We start from the raw sequence: 15,710 nt of genomic DNA on the forward strand, positions 1-15,710 counted from the left end.
TTTAGATTGATGTGCACCAGATGGCGATAGTTCGCGGGCCATGAAGTGTGAAATTGATTTTTGGATGAGAATTGCTCTTATGTAATGCCAGTTGGTTGTAGGCCTTGTGTTAAGCATACAAAGACGACACTCAATAGAAAAAAAATGAGTTCAAAATAACAATAAGCACATTACTGACATCTCATTTATAATATAATTGAGCTGTGTTGCTTCAAAAATGCTTTTTATTCTGCCATTGCCTTACTAAAGTGAGAAAAGAGAGTGAATGTATAACACCAGCACTTAAAAACTCTGTGATTGAAGAATATGATACAAGGACGATACAAGGAATGAACACAGTAAAACAATTATATTGTGAGATTTCTCTAACACAGATTATAATATTATTTTTTTCTTAAAATATCTTTATTTCAACTGTACATGGGGTAAGAAATTGCTTGTATTGCCCACCTCAAACACTTGCACTATATTGTTGTTATAACACTTGGAAACATTCAGAAAAATGACACGATATTTTCTTTACACCTTACAATTATATAAATAATATTTACGAGATGATAAAACAGTGAATGAGTGTAGGAAAATTAGAAGAGTTTCTGAAACGTTTCTCATAATTAAAAAGAAATAAAAGGTAAGATTTTGATAATCTCTCGAAAAATCTTTCACAAAAACAATGGAGCGTTATTCCACTAGCAATTACCCTAAATTAATTTCTATAAGAAAATATTTCCCCCCAAAAATTCCATAGAATAAAAATGTTTAACGTGGGGGCCACCTAATTTAAATATACCCGGGGCCTTCATGAAATTAAAACGTGCCATTGCGTGAACAGGTGGGATTATAATGTTTAACAAACAATATAAAATGGAGGAATAATTGAACCCTGATTATTATAATTTATTTCTATAGTATCCCACAGAAGACACAATTAACAAAATGTCTTTTTATATTTTTTTTAGAATATATTTTTAAACGTTGATTACTATTCCAAACATGTGCCTTGTCACTTTTACTTTATCGATTTTTCAAAACTGTTTGGTGACCGAAATACAAACGAATGACAAAAAATACACCCGCAAAATTTGTTAAAAAATGTAATTGGGTTAAACATTTTTTTTGTTTTCTTATTTTCTATATTTTAAAAAAATTTCCTACAGAAAGTAGGTCTTTTGATTTATTGATTGGGTTGCAATTTTAAAACAATTAAAACCCATAAATTCAGTCTGTTCGTTTGTCTGTCTTTCCTCTTTCCTTAATCTCGAGAACGAAGTTACACAGATTAAAATCGAGACCATATATTCTCCTGCATGGCTCTGTTGTTGTAAGGAAAAGTATGATGTACAGGGTCAACTCCTTTATGAATATATATATATATTTTATACTCTATTAATTTACAATGTATTTATTTAAAATATTTATGCTATAAAATCAATTTATTCGATTAATTTTAACAATATAAAACGTAATTTTTATGATAAAAAATTATGTTAAAATTTAAACATAATAGCATATTAGAAAGAATAATAGCGGTAATACAATATATAAAACCTATAAAAGAATTAACTATTTATATATATTATTAGTTGATGAGCGTGTTTAAGAATAATAGAGTAAGTTATTTTTACTTAGAAAATATGAATTTTAATATTTTGTAACATCAAAAATTTTATTCACAGGTAATAATCGAGATTTCGAACTCTTTTGTATCATTTTTATCAAAGAAAAAACTAATGATAACAGCTTATAGTACTGAATTTCTAATGAGACTTGTGAAAATTTCTATTCTTAAACTGTTTTCAGAGTATTGTACATTAAAAAACATTCAATATTTCCATTCTAGAACCTTTCGCCCTTTTATTTACACTAAAAATTTCAATAAACACTAAAATAATAAGAATTTATTAATGTAATTATTTGTCTCCAAGCTTTACTCCCTCCCCCTGAAAAATCACATGTTTGTACTACATGTAAATATACGTGTACTGTATGTTTATAAGATAAGTGTGTGATATACACACACGCATCTTGTATATAATCTTAACATGTATACAGTATTATATACACTCATATTAATAATATTGGAATATTATACTTGTATATCTTTCCTCTAATATTTCTAGAAAGAAGCTAAAGATATACATTCAACTGTAATTAAGAAAATAATTTAGTTTTATATAATACAATTATGAAAATTTTATTGTTAATGGACATCCATTTTTTTTATTTTGATAAAGACACGTGGCATTGATATTGATTTTTATTAACACAATACATAAATTTTACATTATTGATTGTTTAACATTTATTTTATAATAAGAAATTACTTACACTACATGAGGTAATAAATAAGACAAGAAACCATTATAAATTTAATTTTATTTCTAATAAATGTACATTGTTTACAATACAAAATTTAAATCAAGTCTAGTATCATTTTCCTGTTTTCCTTTTCTATTTCTCTTATTACTTTGGAAAATTGAATTGAATATAGTTTATTATTATCTTTTTTTCTAAAATATTTATATATTTTACTGTATAGAACTTTGTTTTAATTTTATATAATAATTATATTGAACTTATTCGTATAAGAAAATATTAAAGTAGACTATAAAACAGATGGGGTTCTCATATCAGTAACTAAATATAGAATCGCGTGTCTCTTCTCTAATCTCCTGACAATTTTCACGTACATAGCTCCTAGTGAGTATGAATGATATAATTATAGGTTTTCTGTAGATAAAAACTGCTTTTATAGCCTAAATCGACAAGAGCAGAATAAATTTTATAAACTTCAACATGATAGCGGGATGAAACTTTTCTACTAAATTTCCTAAATATTAAAATACTTAATATGTTTCCATACTGTTGAGATTATTTGAAAAATTCTATATTATTTAACGAAATGTGTTATGATTTTACTACATAATTAGATAATATTGTTTATATGTTGATTTTCTTAGCCATAAGATGCTTAACGTATAGGGGGATAAACAATAAACGTTATAAAGAAATTAATTTAATTGCTGTTTGATTATAATTATAATTAAAAAAGTAATTAAATCGTTATAATAATTAAAGTATTAATTGTTTTCTATACGTTATTAGACTGAAATTTGAAAAAAGTTTAGATCTATAAATTCCCACTGTCACCGTCTACCTGTTCTTCCTTAATGTAGAGAACGGTGTTAAATAGATTAAAATCGAGACCAGATATAGTCACGAAGTGCCGATTAACATACACGCATCACTTTAATTTCAATTCAAATATTTTTCACAAAATGAAGTTAGATAGATGACCAGCAAGACTCCGTTGTTGTGAGGAAAAGTATGATTTACAGGGGCAAGACACTACAAATTTGAGATCGCGAGCATATATTTTAAATTAAATAAATTAAGCATATGATTAAAAATTGTAGCCCGTATCACAATAATTTTTGCTCGTTTATGATTTACTTTTATTTAAAATGCAACCATAACAAATTTATTCTTTCTTTATGAATTTAATTAAGAAAAAATGGTATATTAATTATTACGAATTCAATTATTTGTTATGTAAAATGGTATTATGTGAAAATGCATTAAGAATAATTAAATAAAGGTTTAATTATTCCTAATGCATTTTTACAGTGAGTAATAAAGGTTGAAATATTTTAAAATTATTTCTAACTTCAACATCAAGTTAGTGAAGTTATAATTTTTTTCTAAGCTGACAACTTGAAGCTTCAAATAATTGTATAATCATTTTAATAAAGGAAGGAAAAGGTTTATGACACGAGAAACTTACATTTTAAATGATTACAGCAAAAGTTATATTCAAAAAAAATATTTGATGTGTGAAAAACTTCGTACAAATTTATTAAAATTTACTTCTTGTTGCATAACTTGTTATTTTTTTCTGTACAAAATTCTATCCAATGCAAAGGCAGAATGACTTCACATCTCCATTTACTAAGTTCTCGAGCTGTCTGAACGATCAATAAACATTCAAGTGTATTTCGGATCGATGTAAATTGCTTAACGTCACATAAATAGTAGGAGAAAAATCATATGCTCGAAAATATTTTATAATTATACAAATTCTTTTGAAGATTAAATATTAGTCAGAGAATAAATAAATAAATAAACTCGTAATTTAGGCTGGTGTATTAATTATCTCTTTATATGTCAGAATTTACTTTTTGGGCTGCAGACCTATAAATTTCCATTGTCATCCGTCTGCCTGTCTGTCTTTCCTTTATCTCGAGAATGGAGTTAGAAAGATGAATGCCAAAAGAAGATTTAATAAGAGTAGGAGCAGGAGGCTCCAATTAACTATATAAGAACTTCAAACGGGATGTTATTTCAATTCAAAGCGTTCCCTGGAAAGGTGTTAGGTGACCGGCACGACTCTATTGTTAAAGGAAAAGTATGATGTATAGGGGCAAGCCACTAGTATTTTGAGGTGGAGAGCATATATTTTTGCAGCCCGGCTCGTTTAAAATAAATAAGTGCTCGTTTCAAATGTAATTTTGTAATTTTCATTTGTTTTAAAAATAGAATTTCATTAAAATACTCTTAAAATTTTATCTAGGGGAAAATATCGAATAATCTTTGGAAATTTAACTTTTAACTGATTAAATCTGTCAATAGTATTACACATAAATGTATTTTATGTGTCTACTATGTTACAGATCAGGTCTGTTCAACTTATAGTGGGGTTTGATCGCTCTTCACGAAAGCATCAGTGATATCCAAAACGATGATGCGATCGAGCGATCGATCAAGTTGTTGGACATGCCTGTTATATTCTATACTTTAGCAGCTCAAAATAATATACCACATGGTGTCAGAGCCATTTTAAGTACTATTCAGACACCCTGATAAATTTCTTTAAAGACATTATACAGATGTAGAATGAGCAGTGAAATTAGGCTCTGCTTAATGTAATTAGTTTTTATTGCCTTGTACGTTATCACGATTTATTATCGCATGTGCTTTCTGCATGACCTGCATAAAAAAGATTTCGAAAGTTTCCTTAGATCCACTGAATTATGAAAAATTAAATTGGAAATAATTAGCATATTATTCACCTGATAATGATTGCTTTTCAATAATATTTTGAGAGATATAATAAGAATAAAATAGATTAAAATTTGTATAAATATTTGATGCAACTAATGTCTCATAATTTACGCTCCTAGACAAAATGTAGTGAAGTAAGTTCTTCCCTTTCAAGACAATATTGAAGTAAAATAATTATCCTAATAAAGTTGGCCTGAGTTTTTTCAGTTTAAGCTTCTCGTTAAATGTATGGACAGATCATGTCACTTACTCATTTAAATCTGGCATGTCAGGTTGTCTTGTAAGACTATGAATCACCCGTCTGAATCCCTGTGCCTATTTAACGGAACTGTAGTCATCATCTGATTACATATTTCTCCTATGACAGTGACTAATGGGACACCCTGTATTAAAACTACAGTAAAATAGAAAAGTTTTATAATTTTTCTAGTGAGAAATATAATAAATGAGGTTATACAGTAACATACAGGGAAAACTGAAGGAATTGCGAAGACAAGAATTTTTAACTCTGTATCAGAGGATCTGTTAGAGAAACCTTAGAACATTTTATATCATTTGATACTCCAATCTGTTATCTAATGTTATACGACATAAAAAAATTTAATCTGTTATTTTCATATAAAATAAAAACTAGATAAATATGCACTCTCCTTGTGATTTGGGGTACGTGAAGAGTACCTGTACAACAACAGGACAAGTGGCCAAAGTTTTACAGACAAAGGAAGTAAAAAAAATGAAATATAATTTATTTACAAATATTCATTAGTAATTGAAATATAACTAATTCGTCAATTTATAAAAAAAGAGAAATGAACACTTCAAAAATAAATCGCTATAATTTTATATTATGATGGTCAAAAGCAGATCCTGATTATAGCAACGTACAATTGTACAGTATTATAAAAAAACACAGTAAATACAATTTATCATAAAGCGAACCACAAGGTAATTCCTGACACTAAAAGCCCATTATTTCCGAGTGTTTGCGGTTGGCCCAAATCGCCATGTGTAATTCTAATTGATTTTAGAAAGAGACGTTACCGTATCTAAATGTTGAAATGTAGTAAATAAATTTACATTTATAAAATAAAATCATAAATTTAATAAGTTTTCAGCTGCACAAAAAAACACACGAGTATAACAATATACGTCATTGGTATGTGGCTAACAGGAATCACCAAGATGAAAGTGCTACCAATTTTTTTTATTAAAATAAAATATTATGTCTGGTAAAACTAGGTGTCAGGGAATTACCAATTATTATTGGACAGTAATTTTAAAATTTCAAACCTAAAAATTTATACTAGCATCATCTGTTGTATGCCCTTTCTCGAGAACAGAGTTATATAGAAGAAAGTCGAGACCAGAATTGAAAAGCTTAAAAGGAGGAGGTCACGGTTAACTATATACAAACGTCCAGTTTAAACCGGAAGTCACGATATTTCAATTCAAATGTTTTCTCCAAAATACAGTTCAATAGATAACAGGCTTGACTCTCTTGTTAACAGGAAAAGTATGATGTAAAGGGGCAAAACACTACTAAAATTAAGTGTACAGAGATCTAACAAATTCCAGGCTGTTCGTTATATGTACAAATATTATGTTATTAGTTTAATTTATTGTATCATTAAGTTAAACTGAATGTTACCCTAAAAATCAACGTAAGAATATCTATATTAATTGTTGACAAATTAATATGGAATATGCAGTCTAAATGTTAAACTAAAACTATACAATGAATGAATATTCGTTTATAGTTTAAAATATAATTCAAATTCTTTACGATAAATTCCCTGAGATTTAACTTCATCCATTCAATTGCAAGGTGGCATTTTTTCCCCTCTATATTGTCATAAATTTTACTTTTCTACAGTGATATATATATATATTTCAGGTTCTTTTCTTCTTAAAATATATTTATATCAATAAAATAAAAGTAGTTCTTTTAAGAAAAATATATAGAAGAAATATATATATATTTTTTTTATAAGTTAAACTTTTCTTCAGTAAAAATTTTAATATTATACTTTATATAAAGCACTGTAAAACTTTCTATAGTTTTTATAACTTATTTTTCATATTGTTGCCTTAGATAATATATTTGAAACATCAATTTGAATAAAAATTCTAGCACGTATCTGTAAAGGTTAGAAAAACTCGAAACACGAGATACAATTATTATTCGTTTTGACAGAATCTGGAATAAATCCAAGAGATTGAAATGCATACAAATTCCTTTTCTGAAAGAAAATCTGATGAAAGAGGATGTATGTATTGTTTTTTTTAATAAATTATTTTGTTGTTTTTAATGTTGACTTTTTGCTATTGTATATAGAAGTAGTTGGAAGCATTCATTTATTTTCCAGTATCCTATTATGTATACGTCAACATCAAAAAAAAATTTTATATGTTATTTCCAATAAATCTGTTTATCTTCTATAAATGTTTGATATATTACTTGATCCGCTCAACTTTCTATTACATTATGAAAACTTTTAAATATGGATTAAAAGCATCATTTTATATATATAAACACTATACCAGTCGACCCCCCCCTATAACACTGTTCATTATTCTGTTTTATATGAATTCCATGTTGTACGAGTCACTTAGATTTTACAAATGTGTGAGCCATTCACAGCCCGGCACGTGTATTTGTAAAATCTAAGTGACTCGCACAACATGGAATTCATATAAAACGGAATAATCAACAGTGTTATAGGGGGTCGACTGTAGCGTGTTAAGCAACCAAATTTAATTATTTTACAACTTATTCAAGAAATAAAATAAAATTTTATTAAAAGCAATGTGACATTTATTCACACTTCTCCAGTTACCAATTAATTGTATATCTGTAAATCTGAATCTACTCCTCGACATTATAATCTGCATAAGAGTATATTGAATCAAACAAAGAGCCAATTTTCTTTGTTACACTTCTTAATCAGAAATCCTGTTTTTGTCAAGTATTTTTAAAAAGTTCTTTTCATACATTACTATGCTACGATAATAATTTTAAAAGCTAATTATATTCTGCTTAAGTTTTTTTCAATGGCTGTTTTAAATAAGTTTTTCAATCAATACTGAAAAATTAGAAGCAACTTTGAGATTATAAAAGCCAGCAAAAATTTGTGTGACATCGTCACAATGCCCGCCTGCAATTTTTTATCTTAATTTTAATTTATTTAATTTCAAATATATGCTTTCGATCTCAAATTAGTAGTGCCTTGCCCCTGTAAATCACACTTTTCCTGTTAACAACAGTCATGTATGTAACTCCGTTCCGGGAAAAACTTTTTAAATTGAAATCATGTGAAATTCATTCTACACATAAAGTTCGTATGTAGCTAATCTGACCTCCTTCTCCTAATCTTTCCATATCTGCTCTTTTAGCTTCGTGTATCTAACACCATTCTTGAGATTAAGGAAGGACAGACAGACAGAAAACGATGGAAATTTATAGCACTACATTTTTTTTCTAATTGCTGTCTAAAATCAATTTATGTTATAGTTATATGAACTTCTTAATGACAACTTCTCTTCATAGATTTTCATTGCAAATGTGTCTGTAACTTGACTCACTTGTCAGTTAGAAAGCAAGCAACATACCACCTTATGGCCCGGCTCGACATTATAATCTATAATAAAAATTTAGATATAAGAGAGGTTAGTAAATTGTTTTACTCCTTATTTAGGTCTATTTTAATTTTAAATATATTTTTCATGCATGCACGTGGACATACGGTTGATTTTTAGTTTAGATAATTAAAAAGCACGATACAGTCGACCCCCCTATAACACTGTTGATTATTCCGTTTTATATGAATTCCGTGTTGCACGAGTCACTTAGATTTTACAAATACGTGTGCCGGGCTGTGAACGGCTCATGTAGGTGACTCGTACAACACGGAATTCATATAAAACGGAATAATCAACAGTGTTATAGGGGGGTCGAATGTAATTAGTAACTAGAAATTACGAAAGAAAATTCATGAATGTGAGCAGTTATTCTCGTCTTTGGATACAAAACTTTCGATTTAAATATAAATTAGAGGATTTAAATGTTAAAAAACGAATATTTTATCAACATGGAAAAGTATACGAATGGAACGAAATAAAGATAAAGTTACAATATTAAAGTTATAATATGTAAAAACAATATGACATAAAAAAGTAAAAAAATTACATAACTTTATTCTTTTCTGTATATTTCCAGTAATTTATTTATTTCACGTATCAAAAGATAATTCTGTTTTGATAAAATCTCTTTGTTCTTACCGAAGAAAAACGCTTTTTTACGTCTACAGAATGAAATGATTAATTTAAAAACGGAAAAATATACATTGTCTGAATTATAAATTAATCGTTAAAACGATAACTTCAATTGGGCTGCAATTTGAAAAATTTGTAGACCTACGACAAATAGGACAGACAGACAAATAAACGAATGCCAGTGGCAATTCGTTTATTTGTCTGTCTTTGTCTTTCCTTATTGTTGAAAACGGAGTTAAATAGATAAAAGACAAGACCAGATATGGAAACCTTAAAGTGATCCCGATTAAATATATACGAACTTTTCTCCTGAAAGGTATTTAGATTGATGACCTGCACGACTCTATTGTTAAAGGAAAAGTATGATGTACAGGGGCAAGCCACTACTAATTTGAGATGGAGAGCGTATATTTTAAATTACATAAATGAGTGTAATTATTTTAATTAATGACGATTTGATTTATTAGCTATTATTTCCTATATTCATGTTTTAAATCTATTTAGTAAAATCATTAAGAATTCACAGCAATAAATTTATAATGTAATTAAATTTGTACTATTAATACATTTGTATTGTACTGAATAATACATTGATAATGTAATATTAAAGCAAATTTTATTCATTTAGTCATTTTTACCATTTTTTTCACACGAAAAAATTAATAACATATATTAAAATATCTTAAAATACATTGAGTTGTCTGAATGCTATAAATTTGGCATTCAGACAACTCATACTTTTGTATACTAAAAAGTATACAAAAATATTATTTACTGTCACAATGCCGGGCTGTAATTTTCAATTATCTTTTAATTGAAAAAATCACGTAGCTTTGGTCACGTAGCAATATAATAAATTAGAACCTTCTGTCCCAAAATTTTCCACATCTAGTTTCGAATTTCATCCATGTAACACCGTTCTCTAGATTAAGTAAATTGAACTAAAGCCAAGTTAACAATTAACTAACTAATTTAATAAGTAAATAAAAATATAAAGGATTATATAAAGAATTAACATACACTATCTCAATATTGAGCTACAGTCGACTCCCTATAACACTGTTGATTATTCCGTTTTATATGAATTCCATGTTATACGAGTCACTTAGATTTTACAAATATGTGTGCCGGGCTGTGAATGGCTCACGTATTTATAAAATCTAAGTGACTCGTACAACATGGAATTCATATAAAACGGAAAAACAACAGTGTTATAGGGGGTCGACTGTATACACACTTCGAGAGCGATTTTACATTGATCTATAAAATACCTCTTTAAATAATCTTCCGATCATATTTATGTGAATATTGGAGTAACATTCAGGGATCTTCTTGGAGGAGCTTTCGTTGCGGTGGGCTGTGTATGCCCCCTCGGGAGAACTTGTCTCTAGAATGTCTGCGACTTGAGAGAAGAGTCTGCCTGGTCATTCGCTGTGTTATAAGGAGAGATCCGCCGATTATTACGATGTCTCCTGTGTATCGAGGGGTCCGAGCAAAAATGGCGGTTTCGACCCCCATTTTTGAAAATTTATTTCAAAATTTTCTCCAATTGTGGGTCAGTATTTCGACCATCTGACAGGATATCTAGATAAGTCGTGCAAGCCTTGTGTTCTTGTCATCGGTGATGATAATATCTCCCCCAGGAAGTGGACGGCGAAAAAAGGAAGTTCTATTTCCTTGTTCACGTCGAATTTTATCAACAAAAAGTGAAAAAGTGTCACTTTTAACATCGAAATAATACTTTGATTTTTTCGACTATTTAAAATAAATTTTGCTTTAACTCCCGATTCTCATAATATTATTCCGTATTAATGTAGGCCATTTTCGGATTCGTAACCTCAAAATAAGGACACCGGGTAAAATGATTTAAACCATGCTTAAAGGTTAATGCATACTTGTAACTATTACTTTCCGGGCTGTTATATATAACAGAAGGAAAGTATGGCTAGTGGTCAATAAATGACCCCTCAAGAATTTTACATTTTTGGACTTAGGATACTTTGAAATGTCGAAAATGCAAAAATATTTTGGGTTTTTCTGTATGTTTGATGTTAGTGTGTGTTTCTGGGGAGAAGCATGATTTTATTCACTCAATTTAAAGCTTAATAACTCTTGTGCTTTTTGTCGAAATTTTCTGAAATTTTGCAGGGAGATTTGTGTATTAGGGAGATTGATGATTTTAAATTTTGGTGGTTAAAAGTCGCGAGGGTAGGGAAATAAAAGGGAGTCGTGTGCTATTTCTCTAGTGGGGTCGGATTTAATGACGGTTATTAGCATTTATATTTATAAAACCCACCCCTATTCTCAAAATAAAACATACTCAGGTTTAAATGTTGCCGGAAAAGTTAAGCAACTAATTTCTGGATTTTTATAATAAATGAAATAATTAATTGATATTGAATTAATCGTTAACAAAACTTTATGTTGTTTGTAAATTAAGATGAATTTTCTTCAGTTTTACTAACCCACATCACTAATCATGAAGTTATTTATATTCTTAGCCTGTATTTATATCATTTCATCCTATTAATAATTTTAATTTATATTTAACAAAGAGAAAAACAATAATAGTTCAGAGCTTTGATGTTCCATTAAATGGAACATTAAGATAAATGATTCAAATGCCACTAATAGTTAAACGTAATATATAGTTCAGTAATGGTAATAAATAGAGTAATTACAGAAGCCTGATAAAATTTTAAAACATTTTATAGTTTAATACTGTTATATTAATTAAGTATATTAAACTTTTACAAAGATAAATTCTATTGTTAATGCGTATTCAACTATTATAAACAATACAGTCGACCCCCCTATAACACTGTTGATTTTTCCGTTTTATATGAATTCCATGTTGTACGAGTTACTTAGATTTTACAAACACGTGTGCCGGGCTGTGAATGGCTCACGTATTTGTAAAATTTAAGTGACTCGTACAACATGGAATTCATATAAAACGGAAAAATCAACGGTGTTATTGGGGGTCGACTGTATTTAATTATAAGTAAAAATGTATATATTGTGTTAACGTAAAATGTATTTAATTTTGTTTTAAAATTATAAACCGAACATTTTCTGCTCTATTTAATATAAATGCTGATTTTAATACCCAAATATTTGCTTTTATTTTGAATAAATTTTATCCATTGTTTTAATTATTATACTTTTTATTGTAAGTTTTGTATTTGTTTGAAGTTTTATTGTTAAAATGAAAAAAAGGGATTTATTGTCATAGATATTTCTTACTGTAAATAATATAAACAAATAAATCTAATGAGAGATAACTGAAATTTGAATAAGGAATGACGTATTGTTACGCTAATTATCCAGTAACACGTCAGCATGGCACAGATGAGTTTTACTCAGTATCAACAAATCAAGCCACGTCTGTAGTGCTTTTGTGGATAAAAACACAATTATTTAAGACATACTGTAGCATTTCAGCTATGCACACAAAGTCCAACAGATGATGTTTAAAATTTAATGCTTTTTCTATGGGAAATACTTTCGAAAAATTCTCGAAAACGGAAGTAGATAGAACCAAAAAGATTTTTGCGTTAGAAACATATATAATTCTTTTATTAACACACGGTTCAGAATTTTGAAAATTATATTTATTAATTTTATACGAATTTTTCAAGTAATAGAAAATTCAGGGTAATCACTAGGCTAAGGAATCCGTTTATAAATACTGTATTTAAGCAATGGTTCTGGAGATGTTAATTCTATAATTCTGACAAAGTAAATATGATTTTATCCCCATTTCTTGAAGTTTACGGTTTAAAACTACAAAGCAGAAACTTCTCTTTTCAATTGGTACAATTAGGATATCTTCTACAGAGCAAAGAAGATGAGGAGGACTTTCTCTGAGGCTTGGCACTTCGCTCTCCTTTCTATCTGAAACTCCTCTTCGTCACGTTTATTCCTGTCATTGAATTTTTGAATTGTCAACGAAAATTTATGAGGGTTATTGACAAATTAACTTTTTACATTCCTTGTCAGTATTTAAACAATGGGTTGTAGAAAATATTGCAGGCTTTGCAAGAAATAGTTTAGTTTAAATAATTACAAGAAGTAAGAAATAAAGAGAATGCAAGGAAATAGGAAAGAGGTATTTTCCATTCCCACTATCTACCATTAATTGTATGGATCACTAAAATTTATGAAAATATAATTCTTGTAGAATAATAATTATAAGGAATTGTGTGTATCGAAGAGTTATATGTACGAAATTTCATATCAAAATAGAAAAGATTTATGACTAAAAGAAGTAGAAATTGAAGCCTCTGAATATACTTTCAGCTGGCTTTGAATAGCAGGAAAAGTTATTTATCGTGGCATATATTCAGTTCTGTGCTTTCGTCGTATTTCAAATACAGTATATATGTGTTAAAAAATCGAGAAAATAATCACGAAAAATCACTACTAATTCATTTCCCTTAAGTTAACAAATTATGCACCATACAGACATAATAACGTCAATAGTTGGAAAGTTTTCCTATAACGCATCAACGAAACAAGTAATATGTAAAGATCTTAAGGATCATTATGAGTTTAGGGAGAAATCTAATTGTCGATTATAAAATTTCTCCATAATCTAGAGATTAGTAAACATGTTTAACAAAATTTGTTTAGGTTTGGAGAGCAATTCAACACAGAATTGTTGGCAAATTCAAATTTGTTGGAATATCTGAATAATACCTTTAAGCTTATCTCAAGAAAATTTTGTTTACGTCTATTTCAACTGAAATTAAAATAAATATTCACCTTCGAAATTACTTAAAATGACATTGTCGTTGTTCTTCTATAAAATTTAATTACATTAAACATGAATTTACTTTTTGGAAAAGAAAAAGATGTTGCTTTTCAATGCTATTGTAGGTTCTTAATATATACTAAATAGGCAGATAAGTCTTGAATTTATTTTATACAGAAACTTAGAAAAGTAGTAGTGTTACCTCATTCATGAACAAATATAGGCTGTCCTTTTCACTCACCCTATGAAAATTTTAGAATAATCGATACTTTATAGGTAGCGTGTTATATATAGTTCTCCTTGAAAACAATTCATTTCAACGCTGTCAAGATAGAATAATAATTACTATCCAATTATTATGTGTAAAAATTACTTCACTACATGAACTGCAGTATGAATAATAATTAAATTTTTATAAAACGTTATGTATTAGAATTTTACACAGATTTTATTTTGACATTCTCTTAATACTGTACTTCAACGACGTTGGTACTTCTCTAAATTCTAAATATAGCTAATATAGCTAAATTTACAATAAATAAACAAACAATAACTAATTAGATTATTATAGATTACAGTAATAAGATATAATATTCAACGTGTATTCAAGGATAGAGTAGTTGATGGAATAAGGCCACGCAACATCTGCCAAGATCGCCCGTAGTGAGTACATTTCAGGAGGACTTTCTATGTGAAACTGGCACCTATTTAGGTGTTAAAATGAAAATATAATATATATGTATTTATTAATGTATATTTTAAGCATAATTTATTATTTATTACAATATATATACGATACAATTAAAATAATTGCATAAAAGTTTTACGATAATAGAATATTACATGTAATAATTGCTTGCAGTTTTATTGGGCTGCAATTTGCAAAAATTGTAGACTTATAAATTACCACTGTCATTCGTCGATTTGTCTAACTGTCTTTCTTTAATCCCGAGAAATAAGTGTTATAGATAAAATTTGACAACAAAAATAGAAAGCATAGGGGCAGGAGGCCTCGATTAACTATAGAAGACCCTCAAGTTTGAAGGTTACTTTAATTCCAGTCACATTATTTTAATTCAAAAATTTTCTCCTAATCGCAGTTAGATAGATGACCCGCATGAGTCTACTGTTAACAGGAAAAGTATGATTTACAGGGGAAATACACTACTAAAATTGAGAGCATTGTGACAAAAAATTGCAGCCCGGTATTGTGACAATTTCACAATAAATAATAGCTCTTTTTTTATTAATAGGACTTTTTTCGGGCCCATTATGCATTAAGTCACGATAACAATGGGGCTGTGGGTTAGTGAGAGACTGGGAATTATGGAAATAAAACAGGAAATTTTTGAAATTTTTTTATGTTTTTATAATATATACTTAAATGATTAATACATTATAAATGTTTTTAAGAAATTATTAATATATTTTTATAAAAATTAATTATATTTCGTGTTTATTTTTGTATGAATCTTGGAAAATGTATAATAGAATAAGAATAAAATATTCAAGAACAAGTTAATAGAGCAGAAAAGTTTTAGTAACAACATTATATTTCCAAAAATATATAAAATATTTATAATTATTTAGACAAAATTTTTGTTTTTAATCATTAACAAAT

Source organism: Centruroides sculpturatus, unplaced genomic scaffold (genome assembly GCF_000671375.1).
Source record: "Centruroides sculpturatus isolate CEXI.00-Female unplaced genomic scaffold, Cexi_2.0 scaffold84, whole genome shotgun sequence".
Lineage (NCBI taxonomy): Eukaryota > Metazoa > Arthropoda > Arachnida > Scorpiones > Buthidae > Centruroides > Centruroides sculpturatus.